General features: G+C 46.5%; 1 protein-coding gene across 1 annotated transcript in view; it reads left to right on the top strand.

Moving 5' to 3' along the window:
• Nucleotides 1–2,064: 2,064 nt before the first annotated feature.
• The window catches only part of LOC129384449 (ATP-binding cassette sub-family C member 12-like), a 56,970-nt gene continuing 42,974 nt past the window's right edge, over nt 2,065–16,060 (top strand). Inside the window, exon 1 of the mRNA XM_055069892.1 lies at nt 2,065–2,426. The gene's annotated coding sequence lies outside the window, so the exon portion shown is untranslated. The remainder of the gene's footprint in view (nt 2,427–16,060) is intronic.

The raw sequence follows: 16,060 nt of genomic DNA, 5'->3' as shown, positions 1-16,060 counted from the left end.
GCCTCAAACGCATACTTTAAGTCCGTTTTTACTTGCGATAATCATATTGTTCCTCCGTTTCCAAACATTCATCTAACTTGCCCCATTAATGATAGCTTAGTTAGCACAGAATGTGTCTTAAACCTCATAGTAAATCTTGATACAAATAGAAGTGAAGGGCCTGATGGAATCCCGAATTTGTTGCTCGTTCGGTATGCCTTATGGACTTCACGATGCCTTATTCTTATTTTTTGAATAAATCAATAAGTTCCGCCATAGTACCTTCATCATGAAAGATGGCTAAGGTGCTTCCGTTACATAAGTCAGGTAGTAAGCAGCATCTTTCTAACTACCGGCCAATATCTTTAACACCATATTCATGCAAAATACTAGAGCATATAATATACAAACACATTACGAATTTCTTGAATCAAATAACATTCTCTCTAATGTACAGCATGGATTCAGACGCGGACTTAGCACCATAACACAACTTGTCGAGTTCACGCATGACATAGCTTCTAACCTGGATAAGGGATTTCAAACTGACGCTCTATTCGTAAAATTTTCCAAAGCTTTCGATACCGTACTTCACTCAAAGCTACTGTCTAAACTAAATGCCATTCTTAACAACCCTCAATTAGTGAACTGGATAGAGAGTTTTTTGTGTCACCGCTCTCAATTTGTAAGCTTGAGGTCGATCAATTCCTCGGAGGTGAATATGTCATCAGGCGTCCCTCAAGGATCGGTCCTCGGTCTTCTTCTTTTCTTACGATATATTAATGATTTACCACGCCAGATATCATCTAAAATCCGATTGTATGCTGACGACTGCGTATTGTACGACATCATTTCATCTCCCTTTGATCATGTTCGCCTTACTGAATCATTCGTCAGATTTTCCTAATAGTGTGAAACATGGCAAATGAATATTAACTTCCGTAAGACTGTGGTTATGTCTTTCTCTAATAAAGCTAGCCCGTTCTTTTTCAGCTACGAATTTAATGATAATTTAATTCAATGCGTTTCTGAATATAAATATCTTGGTCTCACGTTCCCCACTAACCTGTCCTGGTCAAAGCACATTGATTCCATTACGACTGAAGCTCTAGAAAAACACAGTTATTTAGGTCAAACACTGTCTAATTCTCCGCGTGGCACTAAATTACTGTTATATAAATCTATTGTTCGCCCTATACTTGAGTATGGTAGTATCGTTTGGAATCCCTACAAGCATTACAAAATAGACAGAGTTGAGGCCGTCCATAGTAAAGCCATTATATTTATCTACCGACGTTATGACCACCAGTTCTCACCATCGTCAGTCATGTCCTCAGTCAACCTAACATCTCTCGCCGAACAGCGACACGTTAATTCCTTAAAAAAATTTCGCAGCATTATTCATTCGTCTTGTCTCCTCTCCAGTAATGAATATATCACCTTTGCAAAAATCTCCTCTAGTAGGAGACATTACGCGCTTAAGATTACAGACTTTTTTGCACGCACTAATACTTTTAAGTATAGCTTTCTCCCTCAAACAATTGAAACTTGGAATTCGCTACAAGGAATCAAGAGTTCTCTCCCATTAAACAAATGCTTGTCTGTGCTCCCTCAACATTGCGCTTAACTTTCATTCTTTGTTGCCTATTGTATTTCTTTTTTTTGTATTCTATTGTATTGTCCACTCCTGCTATAGCCCCACCAGGGGCTGCGATATGTGAAAATAAATAAATAAATAAATTTGTGCGCCATGGCTTGGATACACGTTAGTAAACCACATGAAACGATAGAATTTAATTTGAATCCCCGTGGTGGGCAGACTCCTGTCATCTTGCGTGTAACAGGCAACACCTGTTCGGAACTCGACAATGGCATGTCAGAGCGGACGAATACTCGTCCTACCAGAACACCCCAGCCACTGGCGTACCGAAGGCCGCCAGGCTACGCCGCCTCCGGTCGCAGCCGAAACTGCGAAGGAAGCCGAACCTGCAGCACATAAGCGGCGCCAAATGGCTTTCACTTCTCAATATTCGACGCAGCGTTCGCAGCTCTAGCTGCCATAGGATTTTAGCGTAGGGTGTCGTTCTTGCCACTCAAAAACCAAATGTGTAAAATGAAGATAGAAATCACCTAGCATTGACATAGCGGGAAATATCAAGCGCCGACCAATCGCTGAAAACAAAAATATATGTTTCGGCCCCACTACGGAAGCCTTGTTCACAAAGTTGTTCACAGCAAGGACACAGTATTGAGAGTTGAAATTTCAATTTCACTTCTGTGCTTTGATTTAGAGCACTCCTTTGGTTGGGAAATATGCTGGGCTTATCGTATATGGTTACTTTTCTCCTTTTTGTGTTTTTTTTTTCTAAAGAAGGCGTGAGCAGGTTTCCGGGGAGGATGCCTCGAAGGGAACGCTTGTCCCAGACGAGAACACCGCGCCGGCTAAGGTGAGGCTCCTTCGGAGAGCGACCCTCGTTTAACGCATGCAAGAGTGGCGAACTTTATGTCACTACGCAATTGTCCATATCCTTAAGGTTGCCGTGGATGGAACCTGAATGGCGGCTAACCTACACAGTAATATGTATTTGCTTTTAAAAATTTGTGGCAGCTTTCTTGCCAGAAAATTTATCTAAAGCTATGTTTTGTATTTTTTATTTTTCTCTCACTTAACAAGTTATTTCTGGTTACCAGAAATTGTGTGTTTAAGAACAGTTATCTCTTTTCTATTTGTTCTCTTTCCAGTTTTAAATTTTTGTATTATTTTAACTATTTTCTGTTTTATTACAGAAAATGTATGTGTAAGACAATCATCCATTTTGAGGAACAGAAACAAGTTACGTTTTCTGTTTATATTCTTCTGCTACTTCGCTTTTTTCAGCGATGCTGTCTATGGTTACCCTCCAGAAAAATCGGGGCGGCGAACAAAAAACGCCTTGCGGCAAAGTCAGCGTTTTCGCAAATCTTCTGTAGCTCTCAATTTAATGTAGGTATCTTGTGAAAAATTATACTGCATTGGCCGCTAAGACGAGTCTGTCATTACGCCGAGTTTCATTTACTTGTCATAATTAGTTAGTTCACACGGCGAAGTTGTAAACGTTGCAGAATTGCCATCTGCTGTCAATACATGGGCAGCTACGGAGGGAGCATGGTTACAGAAAACGGCTCTAACTATTGTTTTATCGAAACTTCTCGAACAAATTGTATGACAATGAACCGCCAAGACGACTCTAACATTAGGCCGAGTTTCATTTTATTTTTGTAATTACGTAGTTCACAGGGAAGTCGTAAATATTGTGGAATTCCCGTCTGCTGCCAATACATGGGCTAGTGCGGCAGGGAAACGAACAGCCCCATGTTTGTCCGCTAGAATAAAACTCTAGTCCTTCCACGTTTCGCTCAGCTAATTAACTGGGAAGCATTCTCAATCGCAAATTACAGACAGACGTGTTTCGTGCACTCCCCTTTGGACTCCACGCACATCGCCTCTCGCGCCGAGGCTCGGTTCAACGACCGCCAAGACGACGCAGCTGCCTCGACAGCGCCGGCGTCTTTCGAGCGGCGTCGTAGAAGCCCCTCTTTGGGGTGCAGTGCCTTACGTAGTGTGCACCTGATGTTTCGTTGTATTTCGCATAAATGGCATACCCATAGTTATATTTAGAGTTGCATGCAAATAAAGCTCTGTGCCAACATAATTTATGCCACCATAACAGCTTTGCTGATCGACCACCTTCACAAGGTAGAATGGCGCCTCTTTCTTTTTCTGTTCCATGGTACAGAAATCTGATGTGTAAAAGACAATTTTCTTTAGTGATTAATAGTGGGCGAACCAGGACTATCAATGAAGCGAACGCTTTCAAAGCGCTCTTCGTCAAGGCAGTCGCCACCCCCACGAAGAGAATTTTTTTGTAGAAACGCTGGCGGCAGCCAATAGTCCTTGTTCGGCCACTGTTCATCATTTTTAGCCTCCGTTTCCGTGTGAACTTCTGGCCTGTTTGAGTTTTCTATAACGCGTCACAGAATCATAAAATAATTAACATGTAAATATTCAGCTGGTCTGAAAACGAAAATTAGCATGTGTGGTAAAAGCTGGAAATATTTAACTGTAGCGCAAAAACACAAAGGTCAAACGCTCACGTGTGTCTCCGTTATCACTTCACTCAGTTTTCTTGCGCTCCTGCTAAAAATGGGTGAACACATTTTCTCTCACTGGCTGTACGAAACAATTTGTAATTGAAGACATTGTAGAAGAAAATAAAGTTTTCTTTTATTTTACAAAAAAAAAATCCGCGTGTTGATAAAATTGCATAAACAGGCCTGGAGTGTGGCCTGATCCCGGTGACCAGAACCGGTAACGCAGTCCCTCACAAGAGCAGGATTGGCCACCCTGGTGCAGTACTTGGCCACAACCTCCTATATGAACACAACAATCAAACCCCGGCCCTCAGTCCCCAGCAGCTGCGAAGCAACTGACCACGGCGGCGGTCAGACCTGCGACGCTGCAGAGGCTGCTAAGAATCCCTCGCTCCGGACAGGCCGCCATTGGAATATGAACCTGGCAACGTTTCACGCTAGAACGTTATCTAGTGAGGCGAGTCTAGCAGTGCTATTGGAGGAATTAGAGGGCAGTAAATGGGATATAATAGGGCTCAGTGAAGTTAGGAGGCCAAAAGAAGCATATACAGTGCTATAAAGCGGGCACGTCCTGCGCTACCGGTCTTAGCGGAGAGACGAGAACTAGGAGTCGGATTCCTGATTAATAAGAACATAGCTGGTAACATACAGGAATTCTATAGCATTAACGAGAGAGTGGCAGGTCTTGTTGTGAAACTGAATAAGAGGTACAAAATGAAGGTTGTACAGGTCTACGCCCCTACATCCAGTCATGATGACCAGGAAGTCGAAAGCTTCTATGAAGACGTGGAATCGGCGTTGGGTAAAGTCAAAACAAAATACAGTATACTGATGGGCGACTTCAATGCCAAGGTAGGCAAGAAGCAGGCTGGAGACAAGGCAGTGGGGGAATATGGCATAGGCACTAGGAATAGCAGGGGAGAGTTATTAGTAGAGTTTGCGGAACAGAATAATATGCAGATAATGAGTACCTTCTTCCGCAAGCGAGATAGCCGAAATTGGACGTGGAGGAGCCCGAACGGCAAGATTAGAAATGAAATAGACCTCATACTCTGCGCTAACCCTGGCATCATACAAGATGTGGACGTGCTCAGCAAGGTGCGCTGCAGTGACCATAGGATGGTAAGAACACGAATTAGCCTAGACCTGAGGAGGGAGCGGAAGCAACTGGTACATAAGAAGTCGATCAATGAGTTAGCGGTAAGAGGGAAAATAGAGGAATTCCAGATCAAGCTACAGAACAGGTATTCGGCTTTAACTCAGGAAGAGGACCTTAGTGTTGAAGCAATGAACGGCAATTTTGTGGGCATCATTAAGGAGTGTGCAATAGAAGTCGGTGGTAACTCCGTTAGACAGGATACCAGTAAGCTATCGCAGGAGACGGAAGATCTGATCAAGAAACGCCAATATATGAAAGCCTCTAACCCTACAGCTAGAATAGAAGTGGCAGAACTTTCGAAGTTAATCAACAAGCGTAAGACAGCTGACATAAGGCAGTATAATATGGATAGAATTGAACATGCTCTCAGGAACGGAGGAAGCCTAAAAGCAGTGAAGAAGAAACTAGGAATTGGCAAGAATCAGATGTATGCGTTAAGAGACAAAGCCAGCAATATCATTACTGATATGGATGAGATAGTTGAAGTGGCTGAGAAGTTCTCTAGAGATTTATACAGTACCAGTGGCACCCACGACGATACTGGAAGAGAGAATACTCTAGAGGAATTCGAAATCCCACAGGTAACACCGCAAGAAGTAAAGAAAGCCTTGGGAGTTATGCAAATAGGGAAGGCAGCTGGAGAAGATCAGGTAACAGCAGATTTGTTGAAGGATGGTGCGCAGATTGTTCTAGAGAAACTGGCCACCCTGTATACGCAATGCCTCATGACTTCGAGCGTACCGGAATCTTGAAAAAACGCTAACATGATCCTAATCCATAAGAAAGGGGACGCCAAAGACTTGAAAAATTATAGACCGATCAGTTTACTGTCCGTTGCCTACAAAGTATTTACTAAGGTGATTGCAAATAGAATCAGGAACACCTTAGACTTCCGTCAACCAAAGGACCAGGCAGGATTCCGTAAAGGCTGCTCAACAATAGACCATATTCACACTATCAATCAGGTGATAGAAAAATGTGCGGAATATAAGCAACCTTTAATTATAGCTTTCATTGATTACGAGAAAGCGTTTGATTCAGTCGAAAGCTCAGCAGTCATGGAGGCATTGCGGAATCAGGGTGTAGACGAGCCGTATGTAAAAATACTGAAAGATATCTATAGCGGCTCCACAGCCACCGTAGTCCTCCATAAAGAAAGCAACAAAATCCCAATAAAGAAAGGCGTCAGGCAGGGAGATACGATCTCTCCGATACTATTCACAGCGTGTTTACAGGAGGTATTCAGAGACCTGGATTGGGAAGAATTGGGGATAAGAGTTAATGGAGAATACCTTAGTAACTTGCGATTCGCTGATGATATTGCCTTGCTTTAGTAACTCAGGGGACATACTGCAATGCATGCTCACTGACCTGGAGAGGAAAAGCCGAAGGGTGGGTCAAAAAATTAATCTGCTGAAAACTAAAGTAATGTTTAACAGTCTCGGAAGGGAACAGCAGTTTACAATAGGTAGTGAGGCACTGGAAGTGGTAAGGGAATACATCTACTTAGGACAGGTAGTGACTGCGCATCCGGATCATGAGACTGAAATAATCAGAAGAATAAGAATGGGCTGGGGTGCGTTTGGCAGGCATTCTCAGATCATGAACAGCAGGTTGTCATTATCCCTCAAGAGAAAAGTTTATAACAGCTGTGTCTTACCAGTACTCACGTACGGGGCAGAAACCTGGAGGCTTACGAAAAGGGTTCTACTTAAATTGAGGACGACGCAACGAGCTATGGAAAGAACAATGATTGGTATAACGTTAAGGGACAAGAAAATAGGAGATTGGGTGAGGGAACAAACGCGAGTTAATGATATCTTAGTTGAAATCAAGAAAAAGAAATGGGCATGGGCAGGACACGTAATGAGGAGGGAAGATAATCGATGGTCATTAAGAGTTACGGAATGGATTCCAAGGGAAGGAAAGCGTAGCGGCAGAAAGTTAGGTGGGCGGATGAGATTAAGAAGTTTGCAGGGCCAACATGGCCACAATTAGTACATGACCGTTGTAGTTGGAGAACTATGGGAGAGGACTTTGGCCTGCAGTGGGCATAACCAGGCTGATGATGATGATGACATCAAGTGATCCCTTGACAGATAAATAGTGACACTGCTCTCCCGCTCCTCTGGCCCTTAGCGCGTCGTCTGACAGCTCAGCGATGTGACTCATGATTTAGCTCAAGCCGCTGCTTCCCCGTCGTCCACGTGGGTCGTCTCAAGCCCTGTCATGCGGCCGCCATCTAGAAGGCGCCGCGTCGGCGCTGTCGCCGCCGGGGGTTACGTCACGGTGGCACGAGCGGGACAAAGACCGCGATCGCCAACAAGACGAAAGAGACGACATAGAGCGGCTAGCCTAAGGTTCGGCCATACTGGTTGTATCTTCTGCAGAGTAAGCACGGTTCCATTTAACCTGACATCTCTGCCCGTTTCAATATGAAAACAAGAAGATTATTAGAACTGCTTATGTTCACAAGGTTCAGAAGACAAGCAACATCGGTATTCCTCCAGATGGTATAACAGCTTGAAAATCAATTTCCCAGGCTATAGATATGCTTCCGCTTGCCATGGATTGCGCGCGTACCTAAGGAAGGAACAACAGAAAAAGTACCTCCATTTCAAGTAAGGTAAGCGAAGCAAAATATTGCGCACATCTTTGTGTATATAAGGCGCTGATAGCCAATTTGCTGAACTACCCCGTCCCTGGAAGTAAACGTTTTTTGAATTAGTCACCGCATGTATTCACGCACAAATTTGCGACACACAATATCGTCAAGCTGGGTGTGCAGTGTGCATGAGTATCATGGAGGGTGTGCAATATGTACTATGTCAGAGTGTCCAGCTTTTGTGAAAGCACACATTGAAGTTATGTGCGTAGTTTCAAAATGCAGATACAATCGTATGCTTTTTTATGTAAAAAGGAACTGTTATGGAAAGTCAGATATTGATTTAAGTATAATAGCTGATTTGCAAAATAGCAAAATTTTTCTCATTTGAACATTGTTCAATGTAATTTGATCTGAACGCCTACCTTTTTTTTTTATAAGCCAAACAGCCATATATTTCATGGAGCCATGCGCAACAGAGAGAATGTGACAGCGCTAGCACTTAAATGGTGGTACAAAGAACAGCCATGCTGCAGTGTGTTTCCTACAAAAATACAAGACTCGTTTATGTTAAAGCAAGAAAAAAGCTCGGCAGAGGCACTTAGGACTGTTTACATGTGTTAATGTGAAAGCGTTATAATCGCTTTGGTGACGGACAGACAGGCAGACAACAAACTTTATTTAATCCTGAGGAGCTACTGTGCGAATTGTTTTTTTTTTTTTTCTTCTGCACGATTCGTTGCCCGCGTTTAAACCGCACCTCGTGAAAAGGCCGAATGAAAACACGCAAAGCGTCTCAACGCGCACGCTTCTTCACGAGGAGTTTATTACTCGAAGGACCGCACAGCAGCATTCAATTCGGCACGCATGCTTTACACGCTCCCGACGCCCATCGGTGCCCAACGAACGACGCGCGCAGGAGGCCGCACGTGTAGCCAACCAAATCCGTGGAGCAGGCGTGGCGTCGGCGAAGCGTGTTCGTCGAAGTAAGAGAACTTCGATGAGACAGCAACGATGCATGTTCGTAGATGTCACATATGCATTTCACGTGCTCGTTCTCTTAACTCCGGCGTTGATAATCAGTGAACTTGCACGTGAGCCAATAAATAAAAAAGCGCTCGTCTCGCATCCCGGAGGCCCGGCTTCGATTCCCACAATGACCAAAATTTACGTAATTTTCTTTTCAGAGATTGATTTCCTTTCTTTACAGGAACCTCCCTGAGAAAGTTTACGTCAATTCGGCCATTTTTGATGGGGTTTAGCTCATTGCCGTTGGCCATTTTTGGTGCCATCATTCTGTCACACCGCCGACTACAACGCGGGATTTTCGTGTAGAGGGGCATATAATGCTTTCGCATTAAAACTGATGGCAATATAAGCCACAAAACAAGACAGAAACTCCTTATTACAGTGCAAGAGAACCAACTTAAATATCAAATCATACTGGTGCTGCAAGACAGACAGACACTCCTTACTACAGTGCAAGAGAACCAACTTAAATATCAAATCATACTGGTGCTGCAAAATATTGCTGGTTCTCCCGTAATTGAGAAGAGATGTAAGCATGAAATGGTAACCGGCAAAGCAGATTTGGTGGAGATGGCACTAGCCACAATCTTAAAACAGGTGTACTGCATGTTCGCAACGGCACACGGCACCACACCCCGCCATGCTGTGCACTGGTCCATATGGACGTTGCCCAGCCTTCTAGCTTCTTCTGAAGGAAACCGGCTGAACGAGGCACGACAGGCAGTGACACCAGGCAGACCGTGCGCACTGCCCAGCTGGATGAAGGAAAGCACCTGAAAAAGGCGCAACCAAACGACTCAACAAATCTTGATTCTAGCTCCGTTATCTCCACACAAGACGTGTTGGGCCGCCACTGAGCAAAGGGCTAGCTTCACGGAACGTGCCAAGGCGGGCTGCGTGACGCTGTCTCAAAAACTTTTTCATAAATTATTTCATCACCCGCTGCTACGCAACAAACTTATTTCTCCGCCTCCGTATGTATCGCCCAGACTAGATCACATTCATAAGGTGGGCATTTCATTATGCATATCCGACGCTTTTTTGCAGTCATTTGTACCACGCAATTCGAATGAGTAGAATCGCCTTCCCGCTTCGATGGCCACTATCGCAGATCACCAATTATTCAAGAATGTCATAGCTAGCACTGTTTAACTAGGAACCTTTTTCTTCACATTGTTCAACCTGTACTCACAAACGCCATACCTCACATTGTATTTCTAGGTACCATTTGTTAAATAGTGTTGTATATATATATATATATATATATATATATATATATATATATATATATTGTGAGCATTATTCATACGCTTCATATTCTCACCTGTACATACTCATCATCACCGTTTTGGGGCCTGGTGGTGGGGCTCTCTCTCAAGAGAATAAAGAGGAGACTGCCTGCCTAAACCTCGTCTCACAAGTGGTGGAGTGTGCTGTCCGGTTCCTTCGCCCTCTCGCTCCCGGTCTCTCTCCAGCTTCACCTACGCTACATCGCTGGAGCTCCGCTCGGGTCGCCGCCTCTACCAACTGCACTCAATCATGTCGCAAGACCAGCAGACCAGTACCACGACATCCACCTTGCCTACTCCTGCGGGAACCTCTTCTTGGACAGTCACCACCCCTCAGAAGAATCCACCGGTATTTGCTGGGCTTCCAGGTGACGACGTTGAAGACTGGTTGGAGCTATACGAGCGCGTGAGTGACTTTAACCACTGGAACGAATCAGCAAAACTTGCTCACGTCGCCTTCCACCTAACCGGAGTTGCGAAAACTTGGTTTTACAATCATGAGCTCGATTTGGCCAACTGGAGCATCTTTAAACACCATCTACGCCAGATTTTCGCGAACTCCTCTGTCCGCTCCGATATCGCTAAGAAGAAGCTTGCAGAGCGTGTTCAGCACTCAGGCGAGTCCTACACTTCGTACATAGAGGACGTCCTTGCCCTCTGCCGCCGCGTGAACACCTCGATGGCAGAGGGTGACCGTGTACGCCACCTGCTTAAGGGTATAGGGACTGCGGCATTCAATGCTCTTGTAGTGCTGAATCCCACTACCGTCGCCGACATCATCAGTACGTGTCAGCGTCTCGATGAGCTTCATATGCTCCGCTTACACCCTGACACTTCTGATTTCAAGGCGTCCAACGACAGCGAGCTACGTGCCTTGATTCGCTCCATCATCCGTGAGGAACTGCACGCCAAAGCTTCGTCAAACCCTCCTGAGGTACATCTGACGCCTCCTCGTGGCGGCCTACGCCATATCGTGAGGGAAGAGATAGCTGCCGTGACCTGCCCGCAAATCACGAGCCCGCACCCTATCCATACGCCAACGTACGCTCAGGTTGCCTCTATAGTGCCACCCTCCCAGCAGCCACCACAACAGGCACCTGCACCGCACATGTCCCTGAATCCCATCACTGCAAGACCATCGCCTGTTCCGTCTTATAACGCATGGAGCCCACCTCGACCGGTTTGTTACTACTGCGGCATCCGTGGCCACATTTCCAGGTTTTGCCGACGCCGTCAGCAAGATGAAAGACGTGGCTATGACGGCTTTGAAAGGGATCAGTTTTCTGGCCCTGTACCACGACGTCGGCGTTCTGACTACGATTATTATCCACGACGTTCCCCATCTCCACAGGACTTCAACACTGCCGGTTCATTGCGTTTCCCGCGTCGTCGCTCTCCTTCACCGATGCGGCGCTCTTCTTCCCCTCTACGACCGGCTACTTCGTCCTCCGATCACTGCCCGGAAAACTAAATGGTGCAGCTTCAGGAGGGAAAGCTGCATCTGTTGGACAACGTGAAACTCCTCCGGAGCGCCCGTCAAATGTACTTTTGGTGTCTGTTGAAGGTGTCCGAATCGAAGCCTTGGTTGACACAGGTGCATCGCTTTCCGTTATTAGTGCTGACTTGTGTTCTCGATTGCGAAAAGTGAAGACACCGTACACTGGCCCTCCCCTTCGTTGCGCTAATGCAGTTCTTGTTCAGCCCTCCGGTGTTTGCACTGCGCGCGTTTTCATTGATGGCATCCTCCACCACATTCAGTTCGTCGTGCTGTCTTCGTGCACTTACGCGATGATTTTGGGATGGGACTTCCTGTCCTCCGCCTCAGCTTTTATCTCTTGCCGTCAGCGAACTATTCATATGACGGACACTGAATCTTCGTCCGCTGTCAATGCTCATGGCCTGCGTTTTGTCACGTCTACCGACTGTTTCATTCCTGCGGGCAATGAGCATATTCTGACTCTGACTTCCGACACTATTATTAATGGTGATGTGTTCTTTGCCCCGAGCGGTTACTGCATTCCTGGTGGGCTTAGCCTTACTCCTAGCCTAGTACGGTTTCAGGACGGTAGAGCGTTAGTCGCTGTTCATAACCCTACTTCTTCGCCAGTTGTGCTCTCCCAGGGCTCTACTGTGACATGCTTTACTGACACCGAACCTCTTTCGCTGGTACCGCTTCACACCGAATCACCACCTTTGTCTACCACAACTGATTATCACACTGCTGCCGCTGCTTTAACGGCCGCGATAAATCCCGATTTGACCACTGCGCAGAAAGAAGACCTTCTGGCACTCCTGCGCAAACACAGAGCCTTATTTGACGTCCACTCCAAGCTTCTGGGGCGCACTTCCGTCGCAGTACATCGCATCGAAACCGAAGGCAGTTCGGTTGTACGCCGCCGCCCGTATCGCGTGTCTTCCGCAGAACGGAAAATCATTGCGGATAACGTTGATGACATGCTCAAAAGAGACATCATTCGGCCATCCTCTAGCTCTTGGTCGTCTCCTGTCATGCTGGTTCGCAAGAAAGATGGCTCTGTACGATTCTGCGTCGATTATCGAGCCCTTAATAAGATCACGCGCAAAGACGTATATCCGATGCCAAGAATTGACGATGCCATTGACTCCCTCCAGGGTGCAGAATATTTCTCTAGTCTAGACCTCCGATCCGGATACTGGCAAATCCCCATGCACGAAGCGGACGAGGACAAGACAGCGTTTGCAACACCAGACGGACTTTACGAGTTCAACGTCATGCCATTCGGTTTATGTAATGCCCCTGCAACATTTGAACGCAGGATCGACACAGTTTTACGTGGCCTTAAGTGGAAGACCTGTCTGTGCTATTTAGATGACATCGTTATTTTTTCTACAACTTTTCGTCAGCACCTTGAGCGCTTGGACGAAGTTTTCACGTGCATTTCCAACGCTGGACTCCAACTCAACACAAAGAAATGCCATTTTGCCAGAAAGAACATCAAAGTGTTGGGCCATCTTATCAGCAAAGATGGCGTTCGACCAGATCCCGAAAAGGTTGCTGCCGTGCTTCGCTTCCCTCGCCCTGAAAATCAAAAGCAATTAAGAAGTTTCTTGGGCCTGGCATCCTACTTCCGCCGCTTCATCAGTCATTTTGCGGCCGTGGCGTCGCCGCTACACAGGTTGCTCACGTCGGGCACTGCTTTCCCTTGGACAGATGACTGCGAACTTTCTTTTCAAGCCCTCAAGCAGGCATTAACCACCGACCCTGTCCTCTGTCACTTCGATCAGAACGCACCAACTTGCTTGCACATCGACGCTAGTGGCCATGGGATCGGCGCTGTACTATTACAGCGTGATACCACCTCACGAGAGAGAGTTGTTGCCTATGCCAGTCGCGCACTAACAGCTGCCGAAACGAATTACTCGATTACAGAACAGGAATGTCTCGCAGTAGTTTGGGCGATCCAAAAATTTCTACCATATCTTTACGGACGCCATTTCACGGTCATAACCGACCACCACGCCTTATGCTGGTTGTCGTCAATCAAAAATTTGTCCGGACGACTTGGTCGCTGGGTGGTACGCTTACAAGAGTACGATTTTGACGTTGTCTACAAGTCTGGGAAAAAGCATCAAGATGCCGACGCTCTCTCTCGCTGCCCGCTGCCACTATTAGCTTCGAGTACATCTATCCATTGCTCGCCACTTGATGATGAGACTAAGTCGTCACTCCCGTTATTACCGTTATTACCTCTATCTGTTACTGACACGTTATCTTCCAATCGCGTGACTCACCTCGCCTCGTGTCAACGTTCTGACCTCTACTGCAACAGCATTATCCAACGCCTGTGCGGAACTACATCTGCACCAAATGCCAGATTACGTCGACAACTGCGCCTACTTAAGCTTGACAACAATGTGCTGTACCGCTACATATACAACTCCGACGGACACCGCTGGGTACCCATTCTTCCACGTTCGATGCGCACACAAGTCCTTGAAGCCTTGCACGACGACCCATCTGCTGGCCATTTGGGATTCCACAAAACATACCACCGCGTTAGGAGCCGTTTCTTTTGGCCAGGCATGTCTACCTTTGTGGCCAAGTACGTCGCTTCTTGCGTTCAGTGTCAACGGCGGAAACGACCGACTTCGCCTCCTGCTGGGCTTTTACAGCCCATCCCATGTCCCGAGACACCATTTGCCATCGTTGGGATAGACCTAGTCGGCCCTCTTCCCATTACGCCAGCGGGTCATCGATGGGTCGTGGCAGCTGTTGACCAGCTCACACGTTACGCAGAGACCGCTCCTCTACGCTCTAGTTCTGCCTCCAACGTTGCCACCTTCTTTCTAGATGCCACTGTGCTGCGCCATGGTGCACCTCGTGTACTGTTAAGCGACCGCGGCAAGACTTTCATGTCAACAATGCTCACAGAAGTACTCGGAGCTTGTGGCATAATTCATAAGACGACATCCGCATATCACCCACAAACAAATGGCTTAACCGAGCGATTTCATCGCACACTAATAGAAATTATATCAATGTATATCGGGCCAAACCACGACAACTGGGACAAACTTTTACCTTTCGTGACTTTTGCTCACAACACCGCTATCCAACGAACTACGGGATACCCACCTTTCTACCTAGTTTACGGCCGTTCACCGACATTCACCATCGACGCCGCTTTCTTCAATGCCCCAACTAACACCTCGGCCAGTATACCCGAACAGTTCGTCTCGAGACTTGAGGAATGCCGTCAACGTGCTCGCTTCAACACAAAAATCAGTCAGCTAGATCGCAAGCAACGTTACGACATCTCTCGTCGCGACGTCTCCTTTCGTCCTGGAGAGGAAGTGCTCCTTTGGACGCCTATTCGTACACCCGGTTTGTGCGAGAAGTTTGAATCCCGCTTCCTTGGACCCTATATTATTAACGAACAAACATACCCCGTGAACTATCGCGTTACTCCCGTAGACGTTTCTTCCGACCATCGTTGTCGTGGTTCGCAGATCGTTCACGTTTCGCGCCTAAAACGATTCGTTCGGCGTTACCCTCCTGGCTAAGTCGCGGCCTGGCTGGCCGCTTGCGCGTGCGGGGAAGTTAGTGTGAGCATTATTCATATGCTTCATATTCTCACCTGTACATACTCATCATCACCGTTTTGGGGCCTGGTGGTGGGGCTCTCTCTCAAGAGAATAAAGAGGAGACTGGCTGCCTAAACCTCGTCTCACAGTATGTATATATATATATAATTTTCTGCACTAGTAACTCCTGTTTGTTGAATTTACCCGTTTTGCTTGTAACCACTCCCCTCTATAATGCCGTAATCGCCCTGAGGGTATGATAAATAAATAAATCAATAAACTTTTCCTTTCCTCCACGAAGGCAGAACAGCTCTTCCCGACGCGTCCTGCGCCACTGCAGCTGGGCGTGCGCAGCAGATCCGCAGCAGCTTCCATTTCCCAGAATTGAAGGGTCCTGTATCTGCATTTTGGAAGTGGCTATTCGGAATGAAAAATAAAACTTGAGCGTACAAGAAGCTACGGCTCGAGTGATATTGTGAACAAACATAGGGAAGAAATGGCAAGCAATATTTTTGGCAAGTTGCTTGGAAGTAGCTAGCGTATGCAATGCGTTCTTGTACAAAGGGTAACTGGTTGGGGAGAGGATCTCGTTTTGTTCTCGTTTTATTGCCCGGATAATGGCTCTGGCTTTTGGTTCAAGGTCACATGAAAGTTGCCGACAACGGGAGCTAAAAGCATTTCATGGATGGATGGATGGATGCAAAACTTTAATAAAGGTCCTGAGGTACGCGACTCAGCGCGCTGCGGGCCGCTCCCACGTTGGGACAGTCAGGCCATGCCGCATCGTGGGCCCTATGGACAGCC

The sequence above is a fragment of the Dermacentor andersoni genome, chromosome 9 (assembly GCF_023375885.2).
Source record: "Dermacentor andersoni chromosome 9, qqDerAnde1_hic_scaffold, whole genome shotgun sequence".
Lineage (NCBI taxonomy): Eukaryota > Metazoa > Arthropoda > Arachnida > Ixodida > Ixodidae > Dermacentor > Dermacentor andersoni.
Note: the sequence above shows the minus strand (reverse complement) of the source record. Positions and strands in the feature narration are given on the sequence as shown.